Raw genomic sequence first — 17,023 nt, 5'->3', positions numbered from 1 at the left:
CGGCCCAAGACCCAGAGGCATCTGGCAGGAGTGAAAGTCTGCTCCCTTACGGACCACCAGCGGGTTATTTCAGGTGGCGTGGTTTTCCTTGATAACAGTGATGTGTCAACTGACATTCGCGGATAGCAGCCAGAGATGGCTGTCCTCAATGTTGGTTTGACAAACTGAGTTTGATAGGTTTTTCCACCTTTTGAAAAAAAAAAAAAAAAAAAAAAAAAAAAAAAAACATATTTTTAATAAGTTAAAAATTTATGATATTTGCGATTAAGGGTTATTGACAAACTTGTGCCTAGGGTTTTTTGTCAGGATATTGGCTTTGTATCCCTTCATGCATCGGGATGGAGGAGGTGGCCCCTTTCCCTCTTACTACAACATAGCCTTTGGCAATGCTAGGCTAGGATGCAAATTCAATGTGGAAGGAGTTCAACATGCTGACAATAAGGCATTGATTAGAGAAAATTGACCTTGAACTCACCTGCTAATCTGTTAGCTGGAGCAACATGGCAGGATCGAGGATCAAATCATTGCCTACCAAAAGCAACCAAAGACCTCAACTTTGAGATCAAATCCACGACAATCGAATAAGACATTCAATTCATGTAGGATCATGCACTCATTGGAAAATTCTTGGGATTTTGGCCCACAAAGAAAGCTCTCATCACTTAGATTCAGAATAAATGGAAACTCAAGGACCAGATAGACTTGGAGCTAGGTGGCAAGGGACTTTTACAATAATTTTCGCTAACTTGGAGGATCACACCCAAGTCTTTGATGAAGGACCATATATCTTGAATTCCGTTGGGTTATCTCTCAGATTTTGGAAGGAAAGTTTTTTCCCCGAGAAGTAATGTTTCACATATGCTCTAGCTCGGATCTGTCTATACTCCTTACCACAGGAATTTTACGAAGAAGAAACCTAGAAGGTATTAGAAATACCCTAGGTCATTATGTCAAAACTTAAAAGGTTACAAAATGAGGGAGATATATCTCCTATGCGCGTATCTGTGTGTGCATGGACATATCTTTGCCTCTCTCAGCTTGAATCAATCTATATTGTAGGGATGAGTTTTGGCAACAGCCATTGGACTATGAACCTATTCCCTTCTACTATAGGTGTTGCCATGAATATAAGCATCTATTCAAATATTTCCCACTATCCAATCTAGTGACACATCAAAGCTTAGATCCCCCTGAAGATCCCGAGGGCTTCACCATGGTCAAATCCAAGTAGAATCACACAAAAGCTCAAGCTTCTAAAGCAATGGATTCAGGGATCCACACCTATAATAGTTTTGAAACCATAATAGGAACATCTTCTGAATAACTTCATGCATCTGAGGTGAATAGCTAGCCAGATCCAACTTTTTCCATAACCAAAAGTCATAAAGAGGGCTTAGTCATGCTCACAAGCTCTTCCATTCCCACAGAACAACAGATGATGAATCAACACGGTTACACTAAAATAATAATGACATAGGCTCTCTCACATGGTAACCTTGAACAATGTGAAGAAATGGAGTTGGGCTCTCTGGATCTACAGGTAATGGTAGTGAATTGGAAGAACGAAGATTCTAAACTCCAGATCCAAATCCTAAAAAATGTGCTCATGAAGGCCAAGACCATGTTGCCCATAGATCTCATGCAAAATAGTCATTCTCGTTCCAACTTTGAAATTGATCTACAAAATCCCAATGATATGTACAAACCAATCAAGGAAGATCACTACAAGGGTTAGCACAATAATAAACATTACCTTCAAGAACTTGAAGAAAATTTGGTAAATTCAGGTAGGATTAGTCTGATGATAGAGGAATTCGCCTCAACCCCTCCCTCCACTCAATGAAAATCATCTTTTGGAACATAGGATGCCTTGATTACCTTGGAAAATATAATCTTCTTAAGAGTCATATTCACCTAGACAAGCTTGATATTATGGTGATCCAAGAAGCCAAGTGTTTTAGTGAAAGATTCTCATCCATTGGCTCAAGTTGGAAGGGGGATCAAAGCATAGCCATAGATGCTAGTGGGAAAGCTGGTAGATTAGCCATCTGTTGGCACCAAGAGGAAGTGGACCTCTCGGATCGTCGGACTACCACTCAAATTTTAACAACAAAATTTAGAGTAATTGGTTCATATCAAGAAGGATACATATCCAGTATCTATGGGCCACATATACCGAACGATAAGCCAGGATTCCTCTGTATGCTTAGAGGACTAAGTTGGATGCTGGATGGACTACCATGGATAGTAGGAGGAGACTTCAATCCGATTAAGTCTCTTGGTGAGGAAAAGTGTGGAATAAGAAGACTAGATTAGGATTCATAAAACATCAAATAGATAATGCATGCATTAAAACTAATGGATCTAGAGACAACCAGTGACACATTTACCTGAAATAATTGATGCAAGGGCTCTCATCAGATAGCTTTGAGATTGTATCAATTTCTAGACTCTAAACTACTCATGGAAAATGATCTCTTCATAGAAGCTTCCATCCTCCCTAGCAGAGACTTGGATCATTGGTTGATCTGCTTGACCATAGACATCAAGTCTCTCCCCATTAATAGGCCCTTTTGCTTCAAAATATTTTGGCTTTTAGACCCATCCTTTTTTGACAAATCATAGACATATTGGCTAGAAGATCCCTTACAAAAGGGCTCAACAATGAGATATTTCTAGCAAAAGTTAAAATACCTAAAAATTTATATCAAATTGTGTAACAAATCAAACTTCAAGAGGTTTTTCAAGCACAAGGGCTTCTTGAAGAGCTCGTGAAAGAAATACAACAAAAAACCTTTTCAAAAGGCAGATAGGATGCTTTGGCTATAGAAAAGGACAATATCTTCACTCAACTAGAAGACCAACGGAAGTAGGAGGAAACCCTATGGTGTAAAAAACATCATATCAGATGGCTCAAGAAAGGTGAGGAAAACTCCAAATTTTTCATCATTCGATGCTTAACAATCATAGCAGAAATAGGATCTCCTCACTAAAAAATACAAAAGGGGCTAAGCTTCTAAGAATAAGGATATTGAAGTATTTGGTTTGTTACTACAAGATTCTCCTATCAAAACCTGTCCAATCTAGAAATGTGCCATAGCCAAGATCATTGGATGTGTTCCATCTTTGGCTAGTCATGAAAATAATGATGCCTTAATGCATCCAATAACCATGGAGGAGGTAGAGAGGGAATTCTTCGAAATTCCAAAGAATAAAGCTCCGAGTTCGGATGAGTTCACTTCTAACTTCTATTAGGGATGATTCTTAACAAACAAAATCAATGTTACCATAAACACACAGTCATTACCATGCTTGGTGGATGAAGAAACTAACATGTAATTCATGGAGATTAAATCCTAGGGATTCTTTGGGGTGGGTATAGGAGTGTACATCCCCTGCTTCTTGAAGGTTTTTTAGCAAAGGCACAAGTAGTGCATGATTTTATATTCCATTGGACATCCTCTTGAAGCTTTCGCTAATACAAATAATTCTAAAGTATTGTTTTTGTCTTCTCCACACAAAATTTACCTACCATATTACTGTGATGTACCTCCCATATTAGCTTGGCATGCTTGCTTGAAGGAACACAAAGGCGGCCCAGGTAGCACGAGAGCGCATCCTAGAGGTGGAAGTATGGAACTCGTTTTCCTATAATCAACGTTTAGTATGTGTCAGTGAAATCAGAGTCATTGTATAATTGTGGCCACCCATAGTTATAGTTACCACAAGAGTTAAGCAATGTGGTTAGAACCACAACTGGAGGTTGATAAAGGCAACCTACGACGTGATTGGTGCTACCTTTCTTGTATTTAATGTTCCAATGGAATTTTTGCAGGTATCTAAACCATTTTTATGGAATTCATTCTATAATATTTCTTGTATCTACATACATTACAGAGGCTTGTAATTAGTGGGGATGATCATCTTCTTCCCCAAAATATAATGCTTCCATTGTTAATAGGCCTAAACAGTGGAGTACATATCCTTGTCATAAGTGGGATTTCTCTAGAAAATATCATAAAGTGTTTCATTGTAATAAGCCATGGGAAGTCCTTCCTAAGTGAGGATTGCACAGATTGGATAGTGAGAGGCATCTATCATAATATCAAATGGTTATTGCAGGTTTAGCAAGGTGAGGAGTAGCATAAAACAAAGGTGGTGTTTCAAATCCTTGAATGCTTTCTATTGTGAATCAAAACACAAAAACTTTTCTTTTGTTACACCCCTAATTACTTGACTTAATGGTGAAGAAATATGATATAACCCCAACAGGAAGACCCTATAGAAGTTAGCAAGGCCCAAGAAGCTATGGAGCTCTATTAGTGTTGTCAGGGATAGAAAATCCAAAATTACTTGGATCTTGGATAGATAGACAGGCACCTTGTGTTCATTCATGATTTATCCCAAATATTGAATTATTTTCATGTCAAATGAACATTTCTCCAAATTGGTGTACAACTTTTATTGCCACCGGGTGCTCAGGACCTATTGAACGTGTTGCAATTATTTTGGCTAGTTTCTACTAAAGATGAGGATGTCATCCAAATATACAACCAAAAAGTATTTTGTGAACAATCCCAAGATATCATCCATCATCCTCATTTATGAAGACTTGACTAAATCGAGAAGGAGCAGGGGGGTGGGGGCGTGAATTAGTTTAGTACATTCATGGACATTAATTTGATTTTCTTTAAACTCATTAATTGAACCATTAAATGAGAAGATTGACACATAATGACCAAAGAAATTAATATGCAAATAACAAGTAATAAGTAATCCAAAAGCAACACATCAAAACATAATAGAAACACATATGGACACCAGATATAAGTGGAAACACATAAAGGGTGAAAACCACAATTTTGTTATTGTTTTGATGCAAAGGCAAACTCCTAATCCCTTATTACATCTGCTTTTTTGTAGGCTCCAACCTACAAGAGGCTGCTACCTCAATTTTTCTATAAGCTACAACATGCAAGGAAGCTCCAATTCCCATTAGCTTTCTACATGCTACAACCCACATTGGGCTCCTACCTCAATCGGCTCCAACCTATCATTTATCAAGTTGCAACTTGAAAGGAGACTACAATCCCCTGATACATAAAGAAAATAATGTGCTAGTTACCTAGTCTGTATATCTGCATACCTCCATCTTTGTCTTTGTTTCTCCTCCTCAAATCTACTTCACATCAACTCTTCTATGTGTCAATTAATTAATGAATAATACCTCAATCAACTCTCACATTCTCTCACATTCAAAACTGCTTTATGCTTTCTAAAATCACATTTTTTATAAAGATAGTTTCCTGGTTGATTTTATTCCACATAAGAATATGAAGTGAACAAGGCTTCACTCTTTTCCTTCCACTCATTCATTTCCAAACTCTTCATATGTTGAAAATAAGAACTCAAATAGGTGCTCAAATATAATTTTCAGCCATCTATAATGATTAAATGCACCAATATCAACATAAATCCAACATATGCAAGCAAAACATTATAACATCATGACACATGTAAAAACATTCACTTTCTAATGCAATAAATATGCTTGTAACATATGAAAACAATGCATCACTCTCCAAATCCATATATATGTTCTGCAACATCTTGTATCAATACTTCTTCATGTCACTTCCTCAACAACCTTGAGTCTTTCCTTGTCTATCATGAAGTCTTGCCTTTTCCATCGTGAAGTCTTTCGTTTGTTGTCATGGAGTCTTGTATTTGCCTTGCATCACAACACTTCAACATCACAACAAATTTTTCAACATAACATTCTCTACAACATTTTGTCCTGCACATATTTTCCTTTACCATAGCCTTGTGTCTTTTCCCTTTCCTTTTCCTTGCATCACAACTTCTCAACTCAGCCATCATATGCATATAGAAACATGAGAAGGCCAACATCACCAACTCATTAACATTTCCAAGCATCACAAGCATAATCATAACATAACAAGCATAAACATATGCAACATAACATAAGAATAATAAATGTAATAACCATTCCTCTCAGTTGTTCCTTCATAGATATTGTGACCACACTTCTTGTTGTTCCTTCACAATTCCTTGATGTTGCTCCTTTTCCTTTGTTGCTCATGTTGTTCCTTTTCCTTTGTTTCTCTTTTTCCTTCCTTTCCTTGTTGTTCCTTTACAGTTCCTTGTTACTACTCCTATTCCATCACAACTTTGTTTCTCTTTTGTTTCTTCTTTACCTTGCTGCTGCTCCTTTGTTTTGTTTGTTATGTTGTTGCTCCTTTGCCTTTGTCGGCCTTTCGCCATCAATGACAACAATGCCAGCAATCTCCCCCTTTGGAATTGATGGCAACACTGTAATCCTCCCCCTTTTGTCTTGTTTCTTATTATTGCTTCAAACCTCCCTCTTTGACATCAATGACAAGGGGTTTTGGTTGAAATAAAATTCAAGGATCTCTCTTAACATTGTTAAGAAAAAAATGGACTCCAGTGATTGCATAAGTTTTCTAAGCCTTTTATTGGAAACTTTTGAGTCTTCAGAAAATAAGAATCATAAAATACAAAGGAATTGATGTAGCTCTGTAGCTTCACATTTCAGTTTTGTACTTCAATAGCACTTTCATTCATATCATGTTACAAAAAATAACTGCAAGCTCACGATCTACAACAAATTGCTATAAAAATGTACACATAGTCATTGAAAAGTTCAGTTCTATCGCTGGAGTGTGAATTATCTGCTTATAAATCATTGGTTACTTCATGCAATACTTTTGACCAAGGAAGCACTCTTCTATATTTCTTCCACTGAAAATCTTATTTTTTTAGAATGTTTTTAGATTGCTTCAAGAACTGTTCACTCTAGTGCATAATCGCTCAGCACTCCTGCCTCTTACAAACACATCTTTCATTTATTCCAACAACATGCATTGACACCATGTGGAAGAACAATTTTCATCAAGTGTAAACAGTGAAGTGTGTGATGCATGTACTAATCCACATGACTCATTTTTTGTTTTAACAAAAAAATGTACTAGGTATAGCCTCAACATAAGTAGTAAAGACTTCTGCAACCATATGAGGAGTTGCAATTTTCAGATTATGTGCATCAACTGGTGCACTTTCCAAAACTGATCATGTATATTCTAGTCATTTATAGTTGGAGGAGTAAATGGGTACTCCTTTTCTAAGGATTTTACAACTGTAGCACACCTATGAACAAGGTATTGGCCTACAACAATCTATTTCTCATTTGAGAAAGCACAAAATATGCCACTTATAGTGACTAAGTCTAAAATCACATTATATGCACCACCTCCTTTAGCCATATTCACCATTACTATCACCTTGAAGAAAATGCATCCTGTTGTCAAAGGGCTAGGCTTTTAAAAAACAACACCAATTGGATGACGATAAGACAAATGCATTCTAAAGATGGTTTCTACATTCTTTAATGCCCCATCTTTTATCATTTCTCTTTTCTAAGCACCTGCTTCCTCTGTCGATCGGAATTAGATTAACAGTTCCACTTCTGGATATAACATCATACGTGGAAAATCGTTGCATGAATCATTTTTCGTTATTTCAGCCAATGCATGTTTACATGAGATTTTGGTGATGATCTGTCGACATAAATGACGTGCGTAGTTCTTATAATTGTCCCTCCAAACTGAGATTTCAAGATTAAATATTCCTATAATGTAAGCCATTGCCCATAATTGTAAAGAAAACTTCATGTTGTATCATTTCCAAAAAAAAATGTCACAGCAAGACATTAAATCACATGGAAAAATTGCAAAACTATGAACAAGACCACTTGAATCACAAGTTATCTGAAACCATAATTGTTTGGAAGCAGATTTTCACATCAAGGATACTTTTTATTTCCCGACAATGAAAGTAAGGAGTTTGACTTAAACAAACTTGAAAATGAGGATGAAGAAACTTTCTTTATAAATGCTTCACTTAACAATGCCACCAAGATCATTAGAAGAGATGAGTATGATTTGGAACAAATATTTCATGGCTTCTTTGATAACACAATTGAATATCATGATGCAACATTGTGGAATTACAAATGGAAAGTGAGAACATTTCCCATCAACCATTGACCTCTATGTTTCTTACAATCTCAAAGCTACAACATCTCGTTCATCTGGACAAGCATTATGCACCTTCAACTTTATAAGTTCATTTTTTTTAGTGCATTACTAATGGAAACTTCTATGGAAGAAGTCTCACTTGACATTCCAACCTGATGGAATTTGAGTTTGTTGCCAAGGCTATGAGAATAAACATTGAGCTCTTTCTTCTCTTTGACTGTTAATTCAAAAATACTTCTGACCAGACTAGTTACTTGTTTCTATTCCATGGAAGATACCACCACTTCACTTTATTCAATAAATTCTTCATCTTCATAATCTTCCTTTTCTTCTTGAGAAAAAAACAGTTGAGTTTTTTGTTGAATTATTGTAGCTGGGCATTGGAATGGTGAAGTAGAAAGAAGAGCCTTAAGGACTGATGAGCATTTCTAATGCTTTGAGGAACAATTCATGGGTGGTGACAAGCAAAGAAAGGGAGGAGGAGGGCCTAAAAAGTGCATTGACATGAGATATTAAGAAGTAAGTGGATTGCACAAATCATGACTTGATGAGCCATATTGATTTATTCCCTCTAAATTTTCAAAGGTTGGTGTTATACACTATGTCCATTGTGACACTTTATATATCGTCTTAAAAAATCAACCACCCTACGCACATGGCACATGTGAGTGTATCAAGTTTTTATTTTGTGCACATTAGAAAATAAGTAGCTTATGCACTTTTGTAGATTATATTATGCATGTTTAACTCCATTTGGACAAGACAAACTATTGGAGTTGTTTTGACTCATACACCAAAGTATTAGCACATTGGTAACATTTCCACCATGAATTCCCTCAGAGTAGGCATATTCCCTTCACTTCCAAAATTATTTGGAAAGGACTCATCGGGTCTCTCGCTGCTCTCAACATCATCAAGAGTTGAATTCTTGTCAAAAATGATAATTATCCATGTCTTGAGTATTGAATATATAACGTATGCCTCCAATACATTATTCATTGTTGTTGCACGTCTGTGAACACCATGGATTCGTTGAATTTTCCAATAATTGAACGCTATAATATAATTGACTACGCCAATGTCAACATAATGACCGTTGCACATTAAATTCTTATTCCTAATTACTTCTAACGACTGCCAATGTACCTCAACGTTACAAAATTTGTGACGTTCTTCATCGTGCCTTGTCAGTGGATACTAATTTCAAAGTGTGGCAATAATTCCATTTCATAATGTAACCACTAATTAGAAAATAATGCACGTGTTTCGTTATCTATTTGTCACGACTTTTGGCACCACTTGCTTTAATTTTTTTTGCATTAACATTTTGTTTTCCTTCAAATTGTGTAACACATACTACCATGCTTGCTAGTTTTACAGATAACACTCAACAGTTTAGCTAATACTACTGCAACTGCCAGACTATGCTATAATGTTCCATATTGCACTAAAGTTTCATTCTAATGGCCCATTTCAATTATACTTGCACTAACACCTCCTTATGCATGTTCCCGTACACCACTTGGAACTTTCACCTCTATTATTGACAACTGTTGTTCCTACATTGCTCATGGTTTGTTGTTCTACTGCTAGCACTGACTTGGTCCTCTTTGAGACATGATTATTGTTTTCAATAACTTTAACAACTTTTGCACCAACACTAATTTTATCCTCTATACCAATTCTCTTGCGTAAAGATACCACCTTAGTAGCACTCGTCGAGACTTGATGAGTCTTGTTAAATATTTTTGCCTTTCTCAACACATATTTTTCCCAAAACATACCCTTTGGATAACATTGAAGCAACTATTAGTCCTCACAAAATAACATCTTTTTCTTGAGCCATGGTTAATGCTCCACTGAGAGTCCTCACAAAATAACTAGTCTTAGGATCCTCAAACTTATGTTCAAGCCTCCATGATGAACTGTTCCAAAAGTAAAGAAACTGATCATTGCACTTTTAATTGCTTATTCACACTCTTTGATCTATTGTGGTTGCTCCACTCAATAGAATAGCATTTTCCACAACATAGGGCTCCTAGAAAGTGACAAAAAAAACATGAGCCTCCTCTTCAATTCAACACTTCTGATCATTCCAAAGTGGGAGAAGAAATCTATGACAATCTCTTATGTTGCATTTGGAGATAAATTCATGCACGGTGTAATTATTCATGACCTCTATGTGAGCCATTGCATCTTTTAAAATTATATTTCTTACTCTTTAAGAAAACTCATGGCTAACAAGTATGGTGAAAATTCCAACCAGTGAGTGATGACATCTTGGAGATGAACACTGACGACCATGTTTTTCTTTAGTGATTTCAGTTTTTTTATTTATTCATTTGTTTTTGTTTATTTGTTTGATTAAATTTCATAAACTTATTGTTGAATCACAATCTTTGTCTCCATTGTATGCATTTTATTTGCATAGTTTGGCTATACACAAATTCTTGTATTATTTCTATATGCAAAATAACATGTCTTTTATAGTTGCTCGAAGCGGTGTTGCATTTCCAAATATGCTTTTAAGGAAGGAATGCAAATTTGGACTTCCTTTAATCAGTGATTTCTTTACAAAAAATACTAAGCACTCTCTCTTTTTCTTTCACTGTTGATATACTAAGTTAGGATTGATACATCCAATTGTCCAATTGTCCACTCTTAGGTCCTCAAGTTCTTCAACTGCATAGTTTGATCATTATATGATATCTTTTTAAACTCATTTATATAGCAAATGCGTCTCTCATAATTCTCGTTTTTAGTTTCCTCATATTTGTTATTTATTCCAATGCATTCTAGATTCTACTCCCCCCCTGAAACATTACTACTTTGAGTTAGAGAAATTTCTTCATTGCTTCTGTTAGTCCTTACAATCTCCTAGGCTGAAAGGAAAACGACAAGGGTAACCTCAAACCACTTCAGCTCAGTGGTTAGCCCTATTGAGCATAAGAGGGATCTCTCTAAGTCTCTTATCAGTGATACGACTTTTAAGCAAATGAATTTTAGGCTAGATATGTGTATTTGTTTATGAAAATTTGATTTTTAAAGGGTTTGTTGAACTTAGGGTTTGGAGCCACAAGTAGGTCTAGGCTGTGGGAATACAGGAGCAAGCATAAGAAGGAGCTAGATGTCAGAAGCCATGGTGTAATTGGAGTATTTTGTCAGTGTAGTATAGAGGATATAGAATGGAAGAAACTAATGAGCATTAAAAAATGATTTCATTAGCTTAAGAAGACAAAACATATAACCATGAAAACCTAGATAACAGAGCTTGATAATACAAGAATTCTGAGTATTTTATCACAAGGTATTCATAAAGAGAAGAAATATAATGTATGTAAAGATGTTTAGACCATGATAAAACAAAAAGAGTGAAGCACAAACACCATGAACTCACTGGGCTAGAGTTCCTTGAAAATAGTTGCAACCTGTATCTGTATTAGCTGAAAGATGATTACAATGCAAGCCTTCCTTCACAAAAAGTTCAACCTTCTTCTCCTGAGGTGAAATAGTATTTATAGACTCTCCTAGACCTCTTTCCCACCTTCAAGAGTCGAACTCCTTGGTGGAGGAACTGACTCCAATATTCTCTCAACCAATAGGTGAGAGTGAGAAGGTGTGTAACTCAAACACCTCGTGAAGAGTTTGATTAGGAGTTTTCTTCTTTTGAGGCCTAATGAGCATAAAAAACAACCTATGATATGAATTTATTCATGCCTACATCACCTAGCCTTTTAAATTGTGCCATTACAAAGAGAATCTTGACTTTGACCAAGTCTGACTAAAAACTAGAAATTTTACATAGTGAAATTTTACATTTGAAAACACAGAAAATGCAAAAGCGTAGCGCCAACTTTGAGCTGATTTTCAGGCTCCTTCTAGGGGTCCAAATGCAAATATGAGAAAACGATCAACTAGCCCTTTAAGTCTAGTTTCCAGAGCATTTTGAATTTCTGAATTTGGAGCACGGGAAGACCTTCAAAAATCCATTCTCCCAAGGTCGCTCCAGAAGCACAACGCCTATCAAAAAATGGTCCAAAATGCTAGTTTTTTGCCACTATTTTGCCTTTTTCTCCCAAACTAAGTCATCTCTGTAAAATTTGGGCAAATGGGTTTCTAGAGGATGCGAAGACCTTTCCAAAAATATAAAATTTTCTTCAAATGGATGCCTGAGGAAAAAGTGCAACGGCAAGGCGCTGCGCTTCTGGAAAGGCCAATTTTCTAAATTTAGACCAAAAATTCTCAAAAAACTCAAAATTCTCAGAATTGGCCCAAAGTTGGAGGGAAGGTGTAAAAATGAGTTTGTTAAAGGTTCATGGATGCTTCAGCAAGCATCTCCATGTTTCCCTCATCCTTTTTCTCTTTTTTGGTCTCCTTGAGCTTGTTTTTGCACTATTTCACTTTGACATTGGCGATCATGTTTTGAGCTTGATAATGATGTGCCATGTGTCTGAGCATTTGATTATCTCTATTTTCCTTTTCCAGGAGCTTTTCCAAATGTTCATTCACCCTGAGGAATTTAGACTTCTGTGATCCATAATATTGTAAGATAATCTTCGGCAAAATCACATAGCGAATCTTTTGTCGACGCGTTTCGAACCAACTAGTGTGGTTCATCGTCAGGACAAGTTGAAGAACCAATCTAGCTTAGCGTGAATAAATAGAGTGTGCAGAGATCCCAACGGCTACATTTCTAACGGCTAATTTGACCAAGAGACCCTGGTCAAACTACTAAAAAATTATTATTCAATTAATATTTCTCTAAAAAGCTAAATATAGGTAAATATTTGGTAAATTTTAAAATAATTAGGTAAATCTACTGGTAAATTTAAAATAATTAGGTGTATTATTCTTATTATGTACCTATTTTAATTAAGATGGTTATTATATCCCTTAATATATCATATTTAAATATTATTCCAATGTAAAGGTACCAAACCTTATTTTTCTACTAGATAGTTGTGTGATAATTAATTCAAGGTCTTTGGTAAGTTAGATCTATACCAAATTTAATATTTTAATTAGATTGGTCATTAAGTCAATCAGCTAAATAACTAAATAATAATCTAAATCTTCTATTATTATTATTAGAGAATTAGCTATATTAGGTGAAAAATATAACTAATATTATGGTAAATCATAATTACCTACTAATAGTTATTCCAAGGTGAACTATTATTACTAATAATTTAAGGTCGATAGTTTATTCTTAAAACTAATGTTATTGGTACTTAAAACATTAAAAATATTTTTATTCCAAATTTATTAAGGTTAATAGTGTCATTATTATCTAATATACGTTAGGTCTATATCATATTTATTATTTAAATAGATTGGTCAATAGATTAAAAGTTTATTACATAATCTAAATCATCTTGATAGATCTAAACAGTTTGTTCAACTATAATTCCTAGAATCATAATCCAAATTCTATTCTTACTTATAATCCAAGGTTGATGAGTTTATTACTAAACTACTATTCTGGTATCTTTAAATCTACAGGTTAAACCACTATTTATTAAAAAGAATATTTATTCCAAATTTTTATTAAGGATAATCATATCAATACTGATAATTATTGATATTTATAAGGTTTAAATTTTTTTTTTTAATAAGAATTCGTTTAAGGGAAACTTAATTTTTAAGGTTAACCTAGGGATACTTAAATAATATAATACTAATAAGCCCCATATATACAATAATAGCTCGAAACAAACTCAACCGTTCCAAGATCATAGGACAAAACCGACAAAAGAAATTAAAGGAGGTGGAAGACAAAAACCCTAAGACCTAACAAAAGGAAAAGAGAAGGCTAAGAAGACAAGGCTGGGACCCAGCAACTGCTAATCTTCCAGCCATCATCCCTATTAAGGTTGATCGGCCTTTTTTCGATCTCCAGGGCCTCCCTAAATTTGCGATGGTGAAAGTGCGCAATTTTGGCAATGACTTGAGCCTCCTCTATACACACATGATGCATAGTCTTTCCCGCATGCTCAGCCAGGGCCGAGGACTTGGTCCTTCCATGTCTTAAGTCAGCCGAATGCTCGCTAATCCGTTGATTAATAGAGCGACCAGTCTCACCAATATAAGGGGTCCCACAGGAACAGGGAATGACATAGACGCCCTTCATGTCCTTAGGGTCAATCGGGTCTTTCACCGACCTGAGGGAACCACGGATAGTGTTGAGAGGTCTAAAGGTCGCGGCCACATCGTACTTCCTCAGAATCCTTGCAATCCTGTCCGTGGTTCCTTGGATGTACGGAAGGTTCACACCCATGATATGATCCTTGGAAACTTTACGAGTGGACGGCTCCTTCTTAGCCTTGAGGAAGGCTTTTTGACCGAGGCGTCTATCATAACCATTCTTCTCAAAGACATCCAGGGTCTCTTGGTCAAATTAGCCGTTAGAAATGTAGCCGTTGGGATCTCTGCACACTCTATTTATTCACGCTAAGCTAGATTGGTTCTTCAACTTGTCCTGACGATGAACCACACTAGTTGGTTCGAAACGCGTCGACAAAAGATTCGCTATGTGATTTTGCCGAAGATTATCTTACAAGTTCATTCACCCTGTTGAGCCAATATTATTTATCTTGATGTACCTCAAGGGCAATCCTCTCTTCTAGGTCAAGGTCTTCATTGAGCAATATTTGTTTTTGTTCCTCTTGCAAAGCATCCTTGAGACCTCTCGTTCTTGGTGTTTTCCTCTTTCCTTTACCTTTTGATCCTTCAGGCTCACTTGATTCTATGATCTCCTTACCTTTTCCAACCTGCTGCAATAACTTGTCTTTTTCCTTTTCTAAGATCAACTCTTTTGCCTTGAGTTCACTGTTTTCTTGTTCAAGGAATGATATAATGAACTTGGCTCTTTCCATGTTTATTTCTAGCTCCTTGATTTGGTAGTCCTTGTCCTTGATGGTCTGCTTCATGATTGAAATCTCATCTTCCTCTTCTAGAACAATGATCTTAAATTCATGCTCAACTATCTTCTTACCCTTTGTTGTTGATGCCTGCTTTGTCGATGAAGAAGGCTTGGCCCCTTTCTCTTTGTGAGAAGAAAACACAAGCCTATGCCCTTTCTTATACACTTTGGTGACCTCTGGCCTAGGTAGCTGAATCTTCTCTGCTGGTTTGCTAGATGACCCCATCTCTGTTTGTTGCTTTGGTGTGCTTGTGGACTGAGATGCTGCATTTTCCTCATTCCATTTTAGAGTTGTTTCTAAAATGGCTTCCTAAGCATACCCCTCTCTGCCAACTAATGAAGTAAAATGGTTTTGATGAGATTATGATGGAACAGGCTTGGAGGGTGCTCTTTATCCTTCAACTGTATCTTCTCAGACATTTTTGAAATACTCCTGAACAAGTAATTGCACATGTTCAGTGGCTTTCGAGATGTGAAGTGCATCAAGAGGCGAATGTGATATGCATACAACCTTGAGAATCTACCTTCAGTAAAGAACCTCATGATGGTATTCATTAAAGGAGCATACTTCTCAAGAAAATATCTGAAAGGCATAAGGTGAGTATGTGTGTCTCTATATGGAGTCTTTAAGAAGGGCTTGTAGCTTTCAAGATCTAGATTCATTCCCTTGAACCAATATTCGCCATTGTATAGTAAACCAGTTGCTAGTGATATGGAGGCCATTGAGAAGCTAAACTCAATACCATCAATGACAGCAGTCTCCCCTTTCAAGTGTCTAGCCACCCAATCTGTCAGTTGCTCATAAAACCCTGCCTCACTTACTCTTTTGCAAAATTCCAAACAGTGAACATCTTCAAATCATTGTTTGATGAAAGGATAGGAGTTGATCTGATTGCAATCTAATGGTTCATATCTAAGAATCCTCCCTCATGTGTTGTCTCTTTCTCTTTAGTGAAGAATCAATCTCCATGATGACATAAAATCCTAGCAGTAGGAAGTGAAATAGATGTGAGGTGAGTATGAAAATGAAGTGATATATGAGGGATTTTGACAAAATGATGGGAGGGGTTTTGTGAAAGATGAGATGGTTTTGAGAAACTGATGAAAATGAGTGAGGAAGATGGTGAACAAATGTGGCTGCTAGTAAGTGAGACCAAGAAGGTTTATGATGTGATTTTGCCAAAATAACTCTAGGAATGAGCTAGGGTTTTGTTTTTTTAGTGTTTAAACTTGATTTGGAGGTGGATGGACTGGTCAAGATGACTCATCATACATGTGTGCAGGTGTAGAAAGTCAATTTACATGTTTAGGAGATAAAAAATTGTGATGACCATTTCTACCCTAGCATTTCCCATGGCACTTTTGCTACAAACCCTAGCTTGAGATATTATCAACATGGAATGCAAATGGGAAAGCAAAAATCAAGGGAAATGATGTACTTACTTGTTCCTCAGCCTTAGAAAGCAATTTGACCAAGTTTGAAAGAAAGAATTTTGAAATTTGGGAAAATTTGGGTGATTTTTGGGTACTCTGTCCTGCGCGCAGCGTAGTTCTTCTACGCGTAGTGCAGTTCTCCTACGTGTAGCGCCTGCATCAAAAGCGTAGCGTTGTGTATCTACGCACAATACCTGCAATTTTTGACCAAATTCTCCTAGGGAAATGGATTTTTTGCTTTTTTAAGCGAGTGAGCTCGATGATGAAGAGTGAATGAGAGATGAATGAAAAGGTATTGAGTCATTTTGAGTTTATATAGGGGTAATTTCTTCACTTTTTCAAAAAGAGAAAAGAAACTAATCCTCTTTTTTGAACTGATTTCAGTTTTTTGAAGGCAGCTTTTACCTTGCTTTTGCAAATGTTCTTTTTGCATCGAGTGTCGGTGCTTTCTTCTCCTGAAACTTTTTGATGTCATGAAAATGTAAATAAACCATGTTTCATTTCTTGAACTCTTTGCTTTGTCAATTTTGACTTATTTCTAACTTTTTATGGAAATGGTGGACCTTGGGGACCCTTATGACCTAATGGA

The 17,023-nt window shown here is 36.2% G+C and overlaps 2 pseudogenes; both read right to left on the bottom strand.

The window, feature by feature from the left end:
- Positions 1 to 7,937: 7,937 nt before the first annotated feature.
- LOC149175964 (uncharacterized) lies at positions 7,938 to 8,634 on the bottom strand (annotated as a pseudogene).
- Positions 8,635 to 9,566: 932 nt separating this feature from the next.
- LOC149175963 (binding partner of ACD11 1-like) lies at positions 9,567 to 10,269 on the bottom strand (annotated as a pseudogene).
- Positions 10,270 to 17,023: the final 6,754 nt, after the last annotated feature.

Source organism: Pinus tabuliformis, chromosome 4_1, assembly GCF_031772625.1.
Source record: "Pinus tabuliformis cultivar Carrire ecotype Pingquan chromosome 4_1, CPIR1, whole genome shotgun sequence".
Classification (NCBI taxonomy): Eukaryota; Viridiplantae; Streptophyta; class Pinopsida; order Pinales; family Pinaceae; genus Pinus; species Pinus tabuliformis.
Note: the sequence above shows the minus strand (reverse complement) of the source record. Positions and strands in the feature narration are given on the sequence as shown.